We start from the raw sequence: 19,640 nt of genomic DNA, 5'->3' as shown, positions 1-19,640 counted from the left end.
ACCCCCCCCCCCAATTAAGGAACATTTGCACTCCTACATTGGCCATGTTTACATGGCAAGCAAAACACTGAAGAGACACACAAGCCTAAGAACAGCAATTTAACTGCAGGAGCTCTTTGCAGAAAAAATGCTTTCAAGGCCTTTGCATATTTTATAGCCAGGTTTCCAACAGGCAGCATTCTTTCATTGGTAGTAAAGAGTTAAATGTTTTCAGGAAAAAGATTAATATATCCAAAATGACTTCTTCTATGGAAACATTTGATGCTTTTTAAGACATGTTCGGGCAAAACATTTGCTGAAACAGATATTTTTGGAAGAGGCTTCCTAGTGCAGATGCAGATTTAAACTGCTTAATAGAACAAATTGTGACGTCAACACAGGTAAATAAGGAGGAAAGACCTCTTAAAGTGCAAGGGAACATTACAACCAGTGGTGTTTATTAAGCACTTACTGTGTGCAGAGCACTGTACTAAGAGCTTGAGAGTTCAACACAGAGTTGGTAGACATGTTCCCTACACACAACGAGCTCACAGTCTACAGGGAACTGAACAATGGTGTATGCAGAAGATGATGCTACAATAATGTCAGCTGCTGTGGAATATGCCCAGGAATATTTTGTTCTGGAGCCAATGACTACAATCCTAACCAATGCACACTGTTGGTCTATGGGGCCCGTGCAAGAAGTGTAGATTCATTCATTCAATTATATTTACTGAGCACTGTGTGCAAAGCACTGTACTAAGCACTTGGGAGAGAAGATGGCCACACACAACTCACTGCCACTAATTAAAAAACAATTCAAGTGCCGAACCTATTGATGATGAGCTTCCCTCTACCCTTATCCTAAACATAGGTTCCATGAAGGTAGGTGACCCAAGATATCAGCCATCTGATTGCTAAATGGATGTGGTACAGCAGTGGACTGTTGGGACACAAAAGCAGCAGGCAGGTCAGTCTGGCATGAAGCAATCATGGCAGAGGGTGCTCACCCCTTGGAGAGGTTTCAGAAAGACTGGGATACCGAGAAACAGATTAAAGAACTGTGATGGGTGCCGAAAATAAGAAGGACAACCTCTCCACACACAAAGTGTGAAATAACATTAACCTTTTCTGCCAAATACTAAATTCAAACTAAAGGACTGTAATGTGTGTGTGCGCACGCACGCGTGCACGTGCGCACACACATACACACAGCTGAATCCAAATGTCAGACCAGCTCTTCAAAAATTGATTTCACGAGCATTCCACTTTTTCTGAACTATCTTGGCAACTGTACAAACACAACTTTTTGCTTTCCTTTGGTATATTAACTTGCCTGAGAAGCTTCTTAAAATAACCAAAAAAAAAGAAGAGACTTGAAAATCAACACAGATTCAATTCTCTTGATTCATCTGTGCAAGTGATTATTCTTTCTCTACATACACTTAAGCAATAGCAACTGAATATTGTATACTTCATTCACAAACTTCAATCCATACTTCATTCCATTGCTTCAATCCACTTACTTATTGGCTTTCTTTATTCTGTAAACTAACCTTTTGAACACCAGAGGGCAGGCTTAACAAAATACAATGTTCAGTGGCTAGCATTTTTTTTTTTCCATTTTACACTAAACCGTTGTAGATCTCCTCCTAGTCTGGAGACATCATCTGTTGGGCTAAACAATGGAAGAAAATCTATGCACAGGGCCTTGTGATTCAGAAATAAATCGGTATTCTGGATGATCTAAGAATGTGTAAAGAATTACAAATCCCAAGTGGGACACGGACTATGTCCTATTTGATTATCCTGCATCTATCCCAGCATTTAGCACAGAGCAAGCACTTCCATACTACAGTTATTATATGCTCATTTATCGATAAAGACAGAAGAACAAAATGCACCATCTGAATGGAGTTCAGAAACTATCTGAAGCAAGAATGAGCTGAAAATAGCCATGAGCATTTTGCTGGAATCCAATTTTAATAACAGTCTGAACAGGTGAGGAAATTCTATAAAACTCTATAAAATTTTTTTGCTAACCAGGCTGAAAAATCTCAAATGCAAAGACTTTAGAACATGCAATGTAGGCATTCTGTAAGATGAGTGGTGTGATATATTAATTTTGGACTGTTTCAGGGAAAGGGAAGTGGAGCAGTAACACATGAATCCGATCAACCCAGAGATCTCCAAACTGAATAACTCAGGTAAAAATGACCTATTGAGAGAAAAGTAGTTCATCATCACTGATCATTTATTAAGCACCTGATGGAGAGTACAGCATTATTACTAGGTGCTGGGGAAAATACAACTAAACGTGTTAACATCTCTTCCCTTAGGGAATTTAAAATCCAAGTGCAGGGAGACAACAGGCTTACAACAAAATGAACTCATGAAAAATACTGGAAAATTTTATAAGAATACTACAAGATGATCATGGAACATATGCTGACTGGCAATTCCTTTCTAGCCTACAGTCACAGAATATTCATGGCATAGTGGATAGAACATGGGCCTGGGAGTCAGACAGTCATGGGTACTAATCCTGACCACCACTTGCCTTCTGTGTATCCTTGGGCAAGTCACTTCACTTTTCTGGATCTCAGTTACCTCATCTGTAAAAAGGGAATTGAGACTGTGAGCCCCTCATGGGACAGGGACTCTGTCTAACCCAATTTGCTTGTATCCACCCCAGTGCTTAGTACAGTGCCTGGCACATAGTAAGTGCTTAAATACCACAATTATTATTATACAAATATGTTTTGCACTGTTCTGAAGCAGCATAGGGACTTGCTTTCCTTGTGTTTCCTGGGGCTATAGGATGGTGGGCTCTTTCTCCTGGATAGCAATGAGGTGGCCCTGGACTAACATGTCACAACTGTAGCCAAGTACCAGTGAAATGGTCTTCTTAGGAATCTTGTTTGCTCTCTGGGGTTGTCTGTCCAGTGGGGCAGGCCTAAAGGGAAGACTAGGTATGGGACCTGCTCCAAAAACCAATGCAACCTGGACCCGTCCATACTTCTTCACCACACCCATAAAGAAAGCATTCTGGGAGAGCTGGAATGGTTTCAAAAAGACCCTTAATTCCTATTTGTACTCGCTTCAGTTTCTTTGGAATATCATTTAGCAATAATGATGACTTATGACCACTTCAAAAGTGTTTTGCTTCTTCTGTAAGATTTCTAAGTTAAAATAATACCTTAAAAGATGACAAAGTAGTTCAATATCAAGTGTGCATTAATCACAAAACAGGGATCCTGTAACCATAATTCTAATTACAGCAAAACCTCATTAAATTTGCATCACACTAATTAGGAATTTGTGATAATCCCCCCTTCTTTCCTCCTGCACCCCTCAATTCCCCTCTCTCCGCCAATCATCCTATCCCACCTCAATTACTGCATCAGCTTCCTTGCTGACTACCCAGCCTCCTGTCTCTCCCCACTCCAGTCCATACTTCACTCTGCTGCCCAAATCATTTTTCTACCAAAGCATTCAGGGGATGTCACCCTCTTCCTCAAAAAACTCGAGTTGCCCAGCCACCCCGGCATCAAACAAAAACTCCTCACCATTGGCTTTAAAGCACTCCACCACCTTCCCCTCTCCAACCTCACCTCACTTCTCTCCTACAACCCCGCCCGCACACTTCAACATGCTAACCTTCTCACTGTGCCTCGATCTCGCCTGTCTCGCCACCAACCTCTGGCCCGAAACATCCTCCCTCAAATTCACCACACAATTACTTACCCCCCGCCCCACGCCCCCCACAAGCCTTCTTGAGGCACAACTCCTCCAAGAGATCTTCCCAAACTAAGCCCCACTTTTCCTCATCTCCCATTCCCTTCTGCATCACTCTGACTTGCTCCCTTTGCTATTCCTTCCTCCGAGCTCCACAGCACTTATGTACATATCTGTAATTTTATTTGTATTGATGTCCATCTCTCCATCTCTAGACTGTAAGCTCATTGTGGGCAGGGAATGTGACTATTGTTGTATAGTACTCTTCCAAGCATTTAGTACAGTGTTCTGCACACAGTAAGCGCTCAATAAATACGAATGAGTGAACCAACCTCTCCACCAATTCTCAGGCGACAGAGAGCTTTCTGTATGTCCATAGCTAGATTTTCTCCTTTTCTCCTCTACTGCTGCCAAAAGAGAGGCAGGCTTTGGTCTAGAGTTGGAACTACTGCTCTCACTGTTTTTAAACAAAGCCTTGGTTAACCTCCAAGACAGCAGAAGAACACTAGACAGCAGAATAGAGGCATCCCAGGTCAGCAGGGAATAGAGACAGAGTACTTCCTTTCTCCTTGTGAGATTCTGCTCTTAACTAGAGACAGATATAGAAGGGATTAGTGCTTAGTACAGTGCCTGGCAGGTAGTAAGCACTTAAATACCAATCACATTTATTGAGTGCTTACTATGTGCACTATGACTTAGATTAGCATACTTTGGACAAATCATCAGGATGACATTCTCTGGAGAAGACATTAATGCTAGGAAAAGTCCAGGGAAAATGTGGAAAAGGCAGACCAGCAGCTAGATACAAACCATAACAATGGCAATATAAGAACTGTTAGCAAGGCTATGGATTATGGCAGAAGACAGGACGTTGTGAAGAAAATATAGCCATTGAGATGCTATGAATTGGAAATGACTTGACTACACTTAACTACGTGTACAATATTGTACTAAGTTCTTGCAAGAGTACAATGTAACAGAGTTGGTAGACACGTTCCCTGCTTCTTTTAAGTTAAATTAAGCTTACTTAAACTAAGTAAGAGACACCAGGAAAAAGCTACTCGGCACAAACCCACACAAGGAAACACACAAATAAAATGGTAGACACACCTAAAGTGCTATAATAAAACTGCATTTTTAAAATAGTACACAGTTGGGCTTTTTCAGTAATGTGGATACTACTTTTCCTGTTTATTTTGTAGTGAGAGTTTATCATGTTAATTTTATTCCAGCAAAAATGTACTATTCCACCTATTAGAAAATTTCACTATTTCCCACAGGCATACTTATTAGGCAGAAATAAATAAAAAAACCCCAGTGAAATCCAGGGCCCATAGAAGAGGGCTAACAAGTCAAACTCAGGCTAATGCCCAGAAAACCAACCAGAAACATATGTGGGAAAATTAATTTATTTAATAAGGCTTTTTTTAAAAAGTCTTCTCTAATCTGATATCTGACCCAAATCCTAAAAGATACAATTAAATCAAATAGGTGATATTCCAAATAATTCCAATAAAGCACAAATAAACCCAAGTGTGTCCTCCCCATCTCCACTGGAAGCTAGACACACTGGGGTGAGAGTCCTACATAAGTAACAAAAACTTCAATGATATCTATTGGCAGGAGGGCTCAAAAGAAAGTTATGATTAAAGGAGCATGAACACCCACAAAATAGAATGACTAGAAGTCCCAGGAGACATAGGAATGAAGAACACAAAAACTGAGCCTCAGAGGATTCCGAGACAATCGCCTGCTGATGTGCTCTTCCCTGTATGAGTATCTGTATGCTATCATCAGAAGGCTCTACAATTTACAGCATTGACAACCAATATGTGTCATTCTTGATAAACAAATGATCCCAAACTAATAAAATTAGTTTGATACTTGTTCCAAGACATTGGCATCAGCCATTAAACAGCTGTTTGAGGAAACCAGGCTATGTATTGCCAACAGACAGCTGGCCAATTTTGTCATACTGGAATAAGAGATGGCACTAAAAAAACCCATTAAGTGAAAGTGATTTGCCCATTTCTCCCTCCAATTTGATTTTTTATTTTTGTATAATGTAGCCTGAAAAAGCCATCTGAATGGCTTCATAATGTCAAGTTTTAAAGAATGAGCAGCCTCTCTCAAATATTTATTTCTTCAGGAAACATGAATTGAATGTAAACACCTATAGCAATGGAAAGTATCTGTTACTTCAGCCCTGGATAACTGGAGTGTAAATGATCTCATAAGCTATTTCACAAGCAATCTTATTCATTATTTATAAAACCTTGGATATATTTTAAATATTTTAATTTTTTACTCCCTCTTCAGATTGTGAAAACAGAGGCTGTCCTAAATTATTTGAGTTGTCCAGTACCCAGAACAGTGTTTCAAACAGAACTGAGTGTTTCAAAGTGAACTCTTTATAAAAACAATAAAATAAAAATCAAGCACTACTGTTATAGAATCCAAGTGAAGAATAACAACAACAATTTTAAGCTCTGTACTATGTGCAAGCAAGCACTGGGGTAAATACAAGATAATCAGGTCAGACAGTTCCTGTCTCATATGGGGCTAAAGTGCCAGGCACACAGTGAGAGTTTAAATACCATTTAAAAAAATGGGACTCAGTTAAAGTAGAAGGGAGAACAGGTATTTCATCCTAATTTTTGGATAAGGAAACAAAAGGAAGTGACTTGCTCAAGGTCACTCAGCAGTGACTGGCAGGGCCAGGATTAGAACCTAGTCAGAGGCTCCCAGGCCCATGCTCTTTCTACTAGGTCACACTCTTTTTCAACTGAAGTCAGTCATTCCAGTCACCCTCCTCAGCTCCATTTTCCACTCTCTCCATAATCTGCAACCTGGTCTAAAGTGCTTTTGAAACTAATTATAGTCTGTTCCAGGCTATTTTACCCAGGGCTTGGGATGTCTAAAATAGGTTTATTTTATTCACATCTTTTTTTCCAGCTCTCAAAGTTTTAAGGTCAAAAACTACACTGGTAAGTTTTGAGATTTCTTTTACACTGGACCATTTCATTTCTGACTTGAATCTGCACAGTAGAAAATAAAAACAAAAAAGACACCACCTATTAATCTCCCAACAGGTCTGTGGGACTAGATACCACTAGTTCTACCTCTGAACTCGCCCTAAATAACTTTAAAGTCAGCATTCCCTTCTGATTAGACTTCCTTACTCTGCCTTCCAAGTACTTATGCCCAACCTGAAGCTGGATACAGATTTACTTGTGTAGAAATCCCGAGTGATAAAAGATGCTGTAGAAGTTGAAAGTATTCTTAAATGCACATTTTACCAATTCCAAAACACACAGAGTTTTTCTAGAGGTGGCTTTCCTGGCTAGTGTCAATTTGATCTTATTACTTTCATGGGGAGTTAAAGCAAGCTCACTTAATGGAATGGAGATTTGAAAGGTGCTGATTAAACAACTAGCCTATACTTCTGGTGTAATGGAGTGCTTTAGAAGCACTCCAAAACAACTGGTCATTTTAAGAAATATAACTTTCTTATTATAACTTATAACTCTCATTCTTTCAATTAATGGTATTTATTCAACATTTACTGTGTGCAGAAGGTTGTACAATAGAATTGATAAACATGATTGCTGCCCACAGTGTAACAGCAGAGCAAGGGACTTTATGCCCTTAATATATTTTGCAGTAATGGGTCCTGATATCTGAATTTGGTCTACCCCCAACACCTCCTTCCCTCCCCACATAAACACACACACAGCCTAAAAGAGGCCTTTTTCATGGAAAAAATTGATATTTGGCAGATGCCACAATGAATAGCTCCTGGTTATTCTAATGAAGCATCAAATGTAGACCACCATATTCTAATTTGTTTCAAAAGATTCTACTCCTGGTTACCAAGGTGTTGAGTTCACAAGGATGTCATTTTAGAGTGGTTTGAAGTGCATCCACCTGCTGTTTCCCTTGAAACATTCGGTTCTATCTGATCTACATGAGCTGCTAAGATACATACATCTCTCACGTGAATATGAATGAGCTTATCATCTGGATACATGTGTGCACCTTTTTATAAAGTTTATCTGCTAAGAAATCTCTATTTAAAAAATCCTTGATGTTCTCTCTATGGTCTATTAATCTTTTTTCTCCCTGACCATATCACTCCTCTTTAGTGCTGTTTTAATTCTTCTAAATATTAAGAGCACCAAATATTTTGGTAAATTATTGTTCTATAGGCCAATTTGATTTAACGATCCCCGTCTAATTATTGCAGCTCACCTAGTATATGTACAATGGTGATGCAGCTAAAACAGCTCACATCTTCAACAGTTGGAAAAGAAAACACTGAAGTCACAATTTCAAATCAGCAGACTCATTTAATTTCAGAATTGCTTTTCCAAGAAGCAGCACGGCCTAGTGGACAGAGCATGGGCCTGGGAGTCAGAAGGATCTGGGTTCTAATCCCAGCTCCACCACCTGTCTGCTGTGTAACTGTCATTTAACTCTTCTCCTCTGTGCCTCATTTATCTCATCTGTAAAATGGGGATAAAGACTGTGAGCCCTGTGTGAGACAGGAACTGCGTCTAACTCAATTACCCTGTATCTACCCCAGCACTTAGAACAGTGCCTGGCACATACTAAGAGCTTAACGAATACCATAGTTGCTATTTTTATTATAAAGTAGTTATTTGCTTATCTTAGAGACTGGGTTTAAACTTACATCTAACTTTACTGAAGCTTACCAAAGTGCCAAATCAGAAACAGGGTAACTTTAAGTTAAAAAGAGAAAGTTGCTAAAGGAGGAAAATTAGAAATGTCAATCAAAAGAAATAATCAAATAGGGGTAACAAAAGTTGGTACCAAAATGTTCTACTCAGAGTTTTACTTTTTAAAAATGCTTCTCATTTCTGAACCATTATTTAGCTCAAGAGAGTCCTTGGGCAGAAGAAATACTGTATTTCCATAACGAAGCTATTCAGGTTTCTATTCTAAGAGAAATACTACACAAGTCACAGTGATCTTAGAGTGCAAACATTAAATTCCCAATTTGTAGTTCAGAAGCCTATGAAAGAGCAAATCAACTTTAATGTATAAACCATCATCTGTGCTTGAAACATTGCTTCACCTCAAGGATTTCAAAAGAGATGCAGCTTAATGTTATTTTTCAAAACGAAACTTTACCTTCTCCCATTATGAAGTGAAGAATCCCATTGTTGGTAAAGACAGTTGAATTATTCATTGGAGCATCCTCACCATTGATACTGGGATGCCACTGAAGAGCAGAAACTGTAGTCTGCCGCAAAAATATTATGGTCTCATTTTCATAGTGATAAAACCACAGAAGTGAAGAGAAAAAAATTAAAATTTTGGATTTGAAATTTAAATTCAACAATTTCAGATGATATTTACTAACAGAATAAGATTTTTAGATCCAGATTTCAGCACTCTTTTTTATGTCCATATTTATGTGTTTAAGACACTGCAATCAGTGTTTGATCAATGGCATTTATTGAACATTTATTATGTACAGAACAGTGTATTAAGTGCTTGAGGGTGTACAACATAACCAAGTTGGTAGACATATTCTCTGCCCACAAGTACCTTATAGTCTAGAGAAAGAGCAAAAGACTGGGAGTCAGGAGAGCCATGTTCTAGTTCTAACTCCACCACTTGGCTGCTGCATCACCTTGGGACAGTCACTCAATCTTTCTGGAACTCAATTTCCTCATCTATAAATGTCACAAGCCCCCGGTTTGTACCAACCAGAACCTTCCTGGACTGGGGGAATCTCAATGACATGTAGTACAAGTCAAACCAGACCTCTGACCACCAAGGTTAACATGTAAAGTTTTTTATTTAGGTTTACCAATGTGCAAGGGAGTGACACATACACACATCCACTCACTCCACAAGGGTCTACTACCAGTCTGTGGTCAAAGGAGCCCATTCTGCCAATGCTGCCTCTTTCTGCTTCCAAGTGCGGCTCTGCTGCTGCAGATACTTCCCTCTCTGCTTCTTGCAAAAGAGAGGATGTTTCAAAGCAACCACCTTTTATCTGCTTTAGGCATGGCAGCAGATACTTCCCTCTCTGCTTCCTGCAAAAGAGTGGATGCTTCAAAGCAACCAACTTTTATCTGCTTTAGGCGTGGCAGCTGTGGCTCTGGGTGGAAGTCATTGATAGGTCCAGACGAGTTACTGGGTAGAACAGGGAGAGAAAGCCAGGCCTCCCTCCATGCTCCGCCCCCAGGCCAGCAATCACCTGCCTCAAATAGAGCCCATTAGTGCCTTGCAAAGTTTCTCCCTTGTTGTTGTTAGTGGGATCACAGTCATTAACAAGGTAGCTTGTAGTGGGCTCACCACAATAAAATGGTGGTAAAATTCCTGTTTTCCCTCCCTCCTACTGAGCGGCAAGGCTGTGTCTGATCTGATTTTCTTTTATATACCCTAGCACTTCCGCAGTAACTGGAACATAGTGAGTGATTAATAAGCACCATCATTAAGTAACCATTACAGTGACATTAAGAGGGATCAATCACTATTCTAGCATTTAATTAAAAGGTCCATCCTGCTGCTGATCCGGAGCAAAAAAGCACTGCTCTGAGAAGCATCATGGCCTAGTGGACATAGCACGTGCCTGGAGAGTCAGAAGGATCTGGTTTCTAATCCTGGCTCTGCCACTTGTCTGCTGTGTGACCTTTGGCAAGTCACTTCACTGGACCTCAGTTACCTCATCTGTAAAATGAGAATTAGCGTGGCTCAGAGGAGTCAGAGGTCATGGGTTCGAATCCTGGCTCTGCCACTTGTCACTGTGTGACTGTGGGCAAGTCAGTTAACTTCTCTGTGCCTGTTATCTGTAAAATGGAGATTAAGACTGTGAGCCCCACGTGGGACAACCTGATTCCCCTGTGTCTACCCCAGCGCTTAGAACAGTGCTCTGCACATAGTAAGCGCTTAACAAATACCAACATTATTATTATTAATACTGTGAGACCCCATGAGGGACAGAGGTTGTGTCCAACCTGATTAGTTTATATATACCCCAGCACTTAGTACAGTGCCTGGCACATACTAAGTACTTAAATACCATTAAAAAAACAAAATAAAACAGGATCTGCATGTTGTGATTTTCATGAGCTCCCTGAGGGCCAAGTCCCAAGTCATATTCAAGCTTTTTTGTATTTTTCCCCATTATTTCATATAGTGTTTTGCCCACAGTAGACTCTTATACATTTGTTGTGAAGGTTTCTGACCAAAGAACTCTTTATGCTGTTTCACAAGGTGGACAAGCCCAGCAGGAATTTTGAAAAAATATCTTACCAACATAAGTGACAAAGCATCAGCTCCCAAGGCCTTCTGGATCACAGTGCTATGGCCCAGCACTGGCGCTATGCTGCCATCCCTACAATAATTAATGAGTCGTGTGTGTGTGTGTGTGTGTGTATATATATATGTACATATATATATTGGGGGGGGGAGAGAGAGAGAGAAAATATATAAAGCTTTGAGTGACCTGTGTGAGGTCCTTCCCATCTACTTGCTCGTGTTTCCCCATGCCCCAGACACAGTTGGCAGGGAAGAGAGAGTACAAGTGGCACTGTGTAAACCACTAGAACTGTGACTTATTTAATTCCTTCAGGCAGGTTCTAAGGCCTGAAGCTTCAAAACAGGTTTATTTACCATTCCCAAGGGAAGTTCCATCATCAAAAGGCTAAATGGGAATATTTAATAGTGATTTAAGGTGACTATATTTGGGGGAGCTCAACATGGGACAGGGTTGGGGACAAAATGGTAAGAGACAAGAATATGAAGCAGACTTGGTAGACTCACACAAGAACCCAAATAAACAGCAATCACTAAGCTCTTTCTGCCCATTGCTGCTGCTCACCACATAGCGGTGGAATCGTCAGGGCCATCACTCAGTGTGGTAGTGGGGATTCCTGTCACTATGCCCGAGCATTGGAACTTTCCAGAGTGGCCAGAAACTTATCAGAGTGACCAGGCCACAGATGGTCTGGGAAGGGGCCAGCTTGTCTGTGGTGGCTGCTGAGGAGGAAGACAGGCAAGAGGAGAAAGAGAAGGCTGGGCAGCTTCTCCTTCACTCTTCTGCTGCTGCTCTGTTGAGTCATCCCTGCAACACCCTGGTTCAAAGCAGGATGGAACAGGTTTGACTGGAGGCTTACTGGGAGGTCTATGGGACTCCCAACTATTTGTTGTCCTACTTATGGTAGGGCTTATGTACTTTAGAAGTATTTACAACTTTTTGGACAGCAATGTATGTAACTGTTCACAAAGCATGGTAAAAACTTTGAACATGAAATAACTAGACTTTTGTGCTCATTTCACTTTAGTAATAATAGTATTTATAAAGCACTTGCTAGGTGCTAAGCAGACTACAATCAGATCAGATACAGTCCCTGGAGCATATACAAATCCCACTCTAAAGGAGAGACAAGGAATTCAATCCTCATTTTACAAATGAGGAAACAGACATAAGGAAGTGAAGTAACTTGAGAATCAGTGTGACTTAATGGACAGAGAATGGAGCTGCAAGTCAGAAGGACTTGGGTTCTGGTCCCGGCTCTTCCATTTATCTGCTGTGTGATTTTAACTTATCTGTGCCTCTGTTACCTCATCTGTAAAATGGGGATTAAAACTGTGAGCACCATAAGGGATATGAACTGTGTCCAACCTGATTAGCTCATATCAAGCACAGAGTTTAAGACAGTGCCTGATGTACATTGAACACTTAAATGCCAATGGAGAGGGTGGGGGGGATAGAAAAGAGCAACTCACCCAAGGTCATCCAGCAGGTAAAGTGGCAGAGCTGGGATTAGAACCCTAGTCTACTAATTCTCAGTTCTATGCTCTTTCCTCTAGATCATGCTGCTATTGTAACAAATGATTAAATTAGGAAAGTAAAGTGCTACAGTATTATTCTCAGCTGGAAGCTAATATTTGGAATCCACAGAAGTTCCAATATTTATTAAATGCTGCTGGTGCCTTCATACATCTATTGCTTTGATATGTATCATTTTCAAAGAGAGGATTGAGAAGACACTAAGAAAGCATCAAAATGCTGCAGAGAAAGTCAAGGGAAAGAATGCAGCTGCACAGGGGAGCTGAGAGTTAGTAATGGAAAGCTGATTAAATTCTTCCAACATCCTGACTGTTCTGTCAGAATAATTTCAGTGTCTATGAAGAAGGTGATCCAGAACCAGAGAAATGAAGTACACAAAAAATGAACCTCAAGTACACAGTTGACTACATAAATGAATGTTGCCATTCAATCTTACAATTCTGTATAAACATTTCAGATGTAAAGATCCTATCAAAATGCAGGGATGATGTGGCAAAAATCAAAGCTGTTTTAAATTACATAACACTCATCAGAAACCCAGGGTAGAGTCTGCAAAGTAAAAGGATTTCCTAAAGCAATTACTGAGCATTCATGTACCCATATGGGCACACCACAACACTGGGAAATTAAAAAACATTAATTCTCCCTAGTCCTCTTTTGGAGTAACAATGATAGGCTAGAGTTTCATGCTCTTCACAACTGGAGACATCATTGACTAAAGGTAGCATTATCTAGAGAATCGTCTGAATTATAACAATCTAGTTGCAAGAAGTGCAGCAGGAACTACAGCATGTCTGCTACACAGACACGCTTTAATCAAGTGAGATATTTAATGCACAAATTACATATGATTGCTCCTTTTGTTGGGAATAATTTGCTTAACCAAATCACACTTGTCATCTCTAAAGCACAAGTCCACAAAGCTTATGTGGGATGCACTTGTTTTTTGAACACTTTGAGAAGAAGTGTTGTCTAGTGAAAAGAAATGGGCCTATAAATCAGAGGACCTGGGTTCTAATCCCAGATCCACCACTTGCCTGCTGTGTGACTAACTTAACTTCTCTGTGCTCCAGTTACCCAATCTGTATAATGAGGATTAAGACTGTGATCCCCATATGGGGCATGGACTTTGTCCAATCTGGCTATCTTGCATCTACCTTACCACTTAGTATAGTGCCTGGCACATAGTAAGCATTTAAATACCATATAAATGAAAACAAAACAAAAAACTTATCTAAAGTGGATAAGTGCCTCAAGTCTCAGAGTAAACTTGAATTGAGTCAAAAATATGAAACATGCAATGCAGCTTTCTCCCTTTTTTTTAAATGAGCAGACCAAGAGTACTACTACTGGCTTAGATATACTATCTTTCCTTTCACTTTTCCCCATTCCAAAAAAGCCACATTCTGATAGAGTTAATTCTACAAATAAGGAGATTCACCAGGAACTAAATAGGAAATCAGGCTCCTCTGATTAGTGTAAGGTTTGCCAAATGAATTGATATTGTTCAAGAACAATCCTTGGCTTGTGATGCCACTTGACTAGCAATGGTATGTACTTTTGTTGAATAAGCATAATAAGTTTGACATGGTTTTCTATTTTTTGCTGTCTATAAACACTTCCAAGATCAAGTTTTTCAGAACTTTGCATGTCAAACACCTTCAACTGGAAATTTTTGCACAGTAGGCAGAGAGATGGTGCAGTTGTCACAGCTGAAGACAATGGCTCAGGATGCTGAGTAAACTGGAATTAACGTGCCAGGATATAGGCATCTACCCACTGTATTATTCATTCTCCAGTTCTTGCCAATGAGTTTGTTGCTTCTTTAGGATCAAATGACTAGCATATTTGTTAAACATATTTCTCTCCCTTCAGTAGATCCAACATCCCTAAAAACCAGGCTGGCAATGGGGCCAGATGTTCCACTTTAAGTGAGACAATCATACTTTTTAGGGTTCTAACAACCCAAAAGATCTCTAAGCATGATTCACTAGCATCCTGCTATTAGCCTGGGTGATGGCACTACAGGAGGGGGAACAGAGCATCGTGGCCTAGTGGAGACAGCAGCGGGCCTGAGAGTCAGAAGGACCTGGGTTCTAATCCCCGTTCCACTACGTGTCTGCTATGTGACCTTGGGCAAGACACTTCACCTTTTTATGTCTTAATTACCTCATCCGTAAAATGGGGATTAAGACTGTGAGCACCATGCGGGTCAGAGACTGTGTCCAACTCAATTTGCTTGTATCCATCCTTTAGATCTTAGAATAGAGCTTAGAATGGTGCCTGGCATATAGTAAGTGCTTAAATACCACAGTTATTATTATAACAGAGAGAAGAATGAGGAGGAGTTAGAGACAGACTCCCAGCCACCCTTCTTCAGAGGCAGCAGACGCAATCAACACCGCCACTACCACTGCAACTGAAGTAAGTCATCTAACTCGTCACTTGGCATTTACACCAATAGCATTTGAGTGTCTACTATGTGCAGGGTACTATTCAAAGTGGTTAGGAGAGTACAGTTGTGGTAAAAAGACAATCCCTCCCCTTAGGGAGCATTCAATCTAGTGGGAGACACAAATAAAAGCCGCTCCCACCCACTCTCTGACCCCTGCAACCGAGAAAAAGCACTATGGTTTTCCTCCTGCCACTGCGGGTTCCTGCTCCTGGCACACTCCTTATGGGCTGAGCTGGGGAGGAAAGCTGCTCCTGCATGCTCTTGTACTCTTCCATCGGTGCAGAGACTTTGAGCCTATTTTGCCTGTTTGTGGTTTTTGTCTTTTTAAAAAGTAATATTTGTTAAGTGTGCCAGGCACTGTACTAAGTGCTGGGGTATATGCTAATCAGAATGGATACAGTCCATGCCCCACATAGGGCTCAGGCTTAATCCCCATTTTACAGGTGAGGGAACTGAGGCAGAAGTGTTAAGTGATATGCCCAAGGTCATACAGCATATAATAGATCACGGATTAATCCCAGATCCTCTAACTCCTAGGCCAGTGCTCTTTCCACTAGATCATGCTGCCCCACTAAAACTCTGAGTGGCTGGGATCATGTCTAATTCTCACTTGTGCATTCTCTCGCAGTGCTGAGTACAGTGCTCTGCCTACAGTAAGTGCTTAATAAATACTATTACTACAAATGTTTTTAGAGATATGAGCAAAGACACAAAAGATGGATGTGAACAAATGATTTAATAGAATAAATGGTATTTACTGCATGGTTACTATGTGCAGAACACTGCAGAAGCGCTTGTAAAATGATACATAAATAATGACAGCTACTCATAGCACAAGTGCTGAAGTGGAAGTTGGGAGTATACTCTAAGCTCCTTGTGGGCAGGGATCATATCTACTAACTCCATACTGTTCTTTTCCAAGTGCTTAGTACAGTACTCAAGTTGCCCTTGCACTTGGATTTGCACCCTTTATTCACCCCTCCCTCAGGCCCACGGCACTTATGTACATACCCATAATTTATTAATATTAACAGCTGTCTCCCATTTTAGACTGTAAACTCGTTGTAGGCAGGGAACAGGTCAACCTATTCTGTTATACTGTACTCTCCCAAGCACTTAATACAGTGCTCTGCATACAATAAGTGCTCAATACCATTGATCGATATTGTTAATTCTGTCATATTGTACTCTCCCAAGTGCTTAGTACATTGCTCTGCTCACAGTTAAGATAATAAGCACTCAAATTCCACTGACTGATTGATCTAGGGAGAATAAATATACATTATCTAAACCAAATGTGACAAACTACCCCTGGATATTCAGAGTTGCATATTATTTTCCTGTCACTTGGAGACATATCTGAGAGTAGTCAAAGAAAGGCTTGTAAGCCCCCTCAGGTTTCATGAGTGATGGGGATGTGATCAGGCTGCTTCACATTTTTTTTTCCTTAGCATGCCTTGGAACAAAAATAGGTTGCTAAATATTGCCCAAGAGCATGGGTGGGCAAAATACAGACCATGGGACCAGATCCAGCCCACCAGTCTATTCATAGAAGCAGAAGCAATCTTGACCTGATTCTGAGTCTGCTGCCCAGATTCAGTCATCAGTCCCTACATTCTGCAGCCCCAAGAACACCACAGCCAGAATGACTGTGTCTGACCTAATTTGTACCTACCCCAGAACACAGAACAGTGTTTCACACAGAGTAAGCACTTAATAAATACCATAAAGACCACACACCTATCAAAAAAAAAAACACACACACACACAAAAATAAGCAACACAAAAAAACCCCACAGAAGGGTGAGGGAGTAGGGGAAATGAGGGCTTAGTTGGAGAAGGCCTCTTGGAGATGTGATTTTAATATGGCATTGAGGGTGGGGAGACTGATGGTCTGTCAGTTATGAAGGAGTCAGGATTTCCAAGATAGACGTAGGATGTGGGCAAGATGACAGTGGCAAGATAGATGAGATCGAGGTACCGTGAGTAGTTGGTGCTAAGGAGCTAAGTGGAAAGACGGGGTTGTACTAGGAAACCAGTGAGGTAAGATATGAGGGGGCAAGGTGATGGTAAGGAGTTTCTGTTTCATGTGGAGACGGATGGGCAGCTACGGGAGGTTTTCAAGGAGTGGGGAAGATGTGGACTGAATGTTTAAAAAATTGATCTGAGCAACAGAATGAAGTATGGGCTGGAGAGGGGGAGACAGTAGGCAGGGAGGTCAGGTGAAGAAGCTGATGCAATAGTCAAGGCAGGACATGACAAGTGCCTTGATTGGTATATTAGCAGTTTGGTTGGAGAGGAAAGGGCAGATTTTAGTGATGTAATGAATGTAGAACCATCAGGATTTGGTGACAGATTGAATGTGCTGGTCGAATGAGAGAAAGGGAGAGAGGGATAGATAAGTCGAGGATAATATCAAGGTTATGGGCTTGAGAGGTAGAGCTGACAGTAGTTCTGTCTACCATGATGGGAAATTCAGGAGAAGGATAGGGTTTGGCTGGGAAAATGTGGATTTCTGTTTTGTACATGTTAAGCTTGAGGTGTCAGCAGGATATTCAAGTACAAATGTCCTAAAGGCAGGAGGAAATGCAAGATTGCAGAAAAAAAAAAGAGGTCAAGCTGGAGAGGAAGATTTGGGAATCCTCTGCCTAGAATTGGTAATTGAAGCCATGGGAACAAATGAGTTCTCCAAGGGAGTGGGTGTAGATATAAAATAGAAAGGGACCCAAAACTAAGCCTTGAGGAACTCCCTCAGAGGGTGGAGAGGAGAACAGGGAGATGAAAGTCAGTAAAGCCAAGGCTAAATGTTTCAAGGAGAAGGGGTGGTCATTCATTCATTCAATCGTATTTATTGAGCTCTTACTGTGTGAAGAGCACTGTACTAAGAGCTTGGAAAGTACAATTCGGCAACAAATAGGGACAATCCCTACCCAATGAACTCACAGTGTAGAAGAGGGGAGACAATCAAAAAACTGGCCCACTGTGTTGAAAACATATGCGAGGTCAAAAAGGATCAGGATGGAATATAGGCCATTGGTGACTTTAGAGAGGGAAGTTTCCAGGGAATGAAGGGGGACAAAGCCAGGTGGCAGAAAAATGTGAGAAAGGGATCAAAATGGTTCAGAAAGTTGAAGGATGGACCTGTGAGGAGGTAAAAGACTGTGACTAGTAATTGAGTAGGTGGTATAAGCAGAGGATATGAGCTTCAAAGGAATGGACAGAGAGATGGGAAAGGTGGGAATGATGCAAAAAAGTGACACTGGGGAGTAAGAAGGAAGCCAACTGAATATAACTCAGTCCACGCAGTAGAAAAGTGTGTGTAAGTCAAGTCTGAAAAATCACAAATTTTACACTTGCAAACTGTCATTTAGTATGAGAGGATGAGGTACATTCAGTGAGTATTAACTTGTATACAAACATATACTTCACATACATAACCTTACACAAACAACTTCACTGTGAGAAAGTCAATCATTTATTGATTTATTCATAAGATTTATCTCCTGATAATTCTACATCATTTGACAATTTTGTTTTCTTCTCAACGCAAAGAGCTCTTTCCCCTTTCACAGCTCTTTCAGAGGGAAGCGATAGAATCACTGACCAGTCCACAGTCCCTAGTTGGAATCACTGACCAGTCCACAGTCCCTAGTAAGAAGAGGTAAGTGGTTTATTGTAAGGGAGAGGGTCACTGCCATCAGATTGCTAATGAAGATAAGCTAATAAGATAAAACAACAATACGGAGCACTGCCTTAGAGTCTGGGGGTCGGGGAGAAGGGTGTCAAACAAATTTCCCACTTATAAAGCATTACAAATTGGCAAGCACAGCCAAAGGAAGTTTTCCATTCAGCTTTCAACCAGAGACAGAACAAGAACATAGACATTTTTACATAGTGGCTACATTTGCATGGGGCAAACCTAACAGGCTGTAAGAGTTTCACAGGCTTTGCACAGGTCTTGATGGTGCTCGATCTGTCCTTCCTGATGGGAGACTCCATCATCACCATCATATTAGGGGGAGAAATCAACTACTAGCACTTTTCATTGCAATTTAGCTCAGAAGGACTGAAAAACTTTAAGGTGAAACCAAGATAATCACCTCCCTCTCCACCCACCTCCAATGTGACAGTGGTTGAAGGAACTGAGCTAAGGAGTAGAAAATCCTGAACTGCTCTCTGTCAGTAGGTGGGATTGAAGTGAGACTGAAGCAGGACTAGTGGTTCTTTGCTCCATAAAACATTCCCCTTGTCCACAAGGAATAATCCCCAATGTTAAGTTAACTCTTAGCATTGGAGTTGCATTCAGGAAGATTCAGTCCCAGTTGGTCAATATTGTATTTATTGAGCAATGTGAGCAGAGCACTGTACTAAGTGTTTGGAAGAGAACAAAATAACAGACACATTCCTGGCCCATAATGAGTTTGCATTCTGGAGGGCGGAGACAAAAATTAATATAAATACAATTACAGATTGAGAAGCAGCATGGCTTAGTGGCAAGAGCACGGGCTTGGGAGTCAGAAGTTGTGGGTTCTAACCCTAGCTCTACCACTTAGCTGTGTGAATTTGGGTAAGTCACTTCACTTCTCTGTGCCTCATTTACCTCATCTGTAAAATGGGGATTAAGACTATTAGCCCCAT

The 19,640-nt window shown here is 40.9% G+C and overlaps 1 protein-coding gene across 2 annotated transcripts in view; it reads right to left on the bottom strand.

Annotated features, from left to right (window-relative positions):
- Positions 1 to 19,640, bottom strand: part of FRMD4B (FERM domain containing 4B) — a 336,920-nt gene that overhangs the window by 239,946 nt on the left and 77,334 nt on the right. Inside the window, exon 1 of one of the 2 annotated variants that reach the window (XM_029050699.1) lies at positions 8,872 to 8,959. The exons of the other annotated variant lie outside the window; for it this stretch is intronic. The gene's annotated coding sequence lies outside the window, so the exon portion shown is untranslated. Of the gene's footprint in view, positions 1 to 8,871; positions 8,960 to 19,640 lie in introns of those variants that run through there. 2 annotated transcript variants of the gene reach the window in all.

This window comes from Ornithorhynchus anatinus, chromosome X1 (assembly GCF_004115215.2).
Source record: "Ornithorhynchus anatinus isolate Pmale09 chromosome X1, mOrnAna1.pri.v4, whole genome shotgun sequence".
NCBI classification, from domain to species: domain Eukaryota; kingdom Metazoa; phylum Chordata; class Mammalia; order Monotremata; family Ornithorhynchidae; genus Ornithorhynchus; species Ornithorhynchus anatinus.
This window is presented reverse-complemented; position numbering and strand designations above follow the sequence as displayed.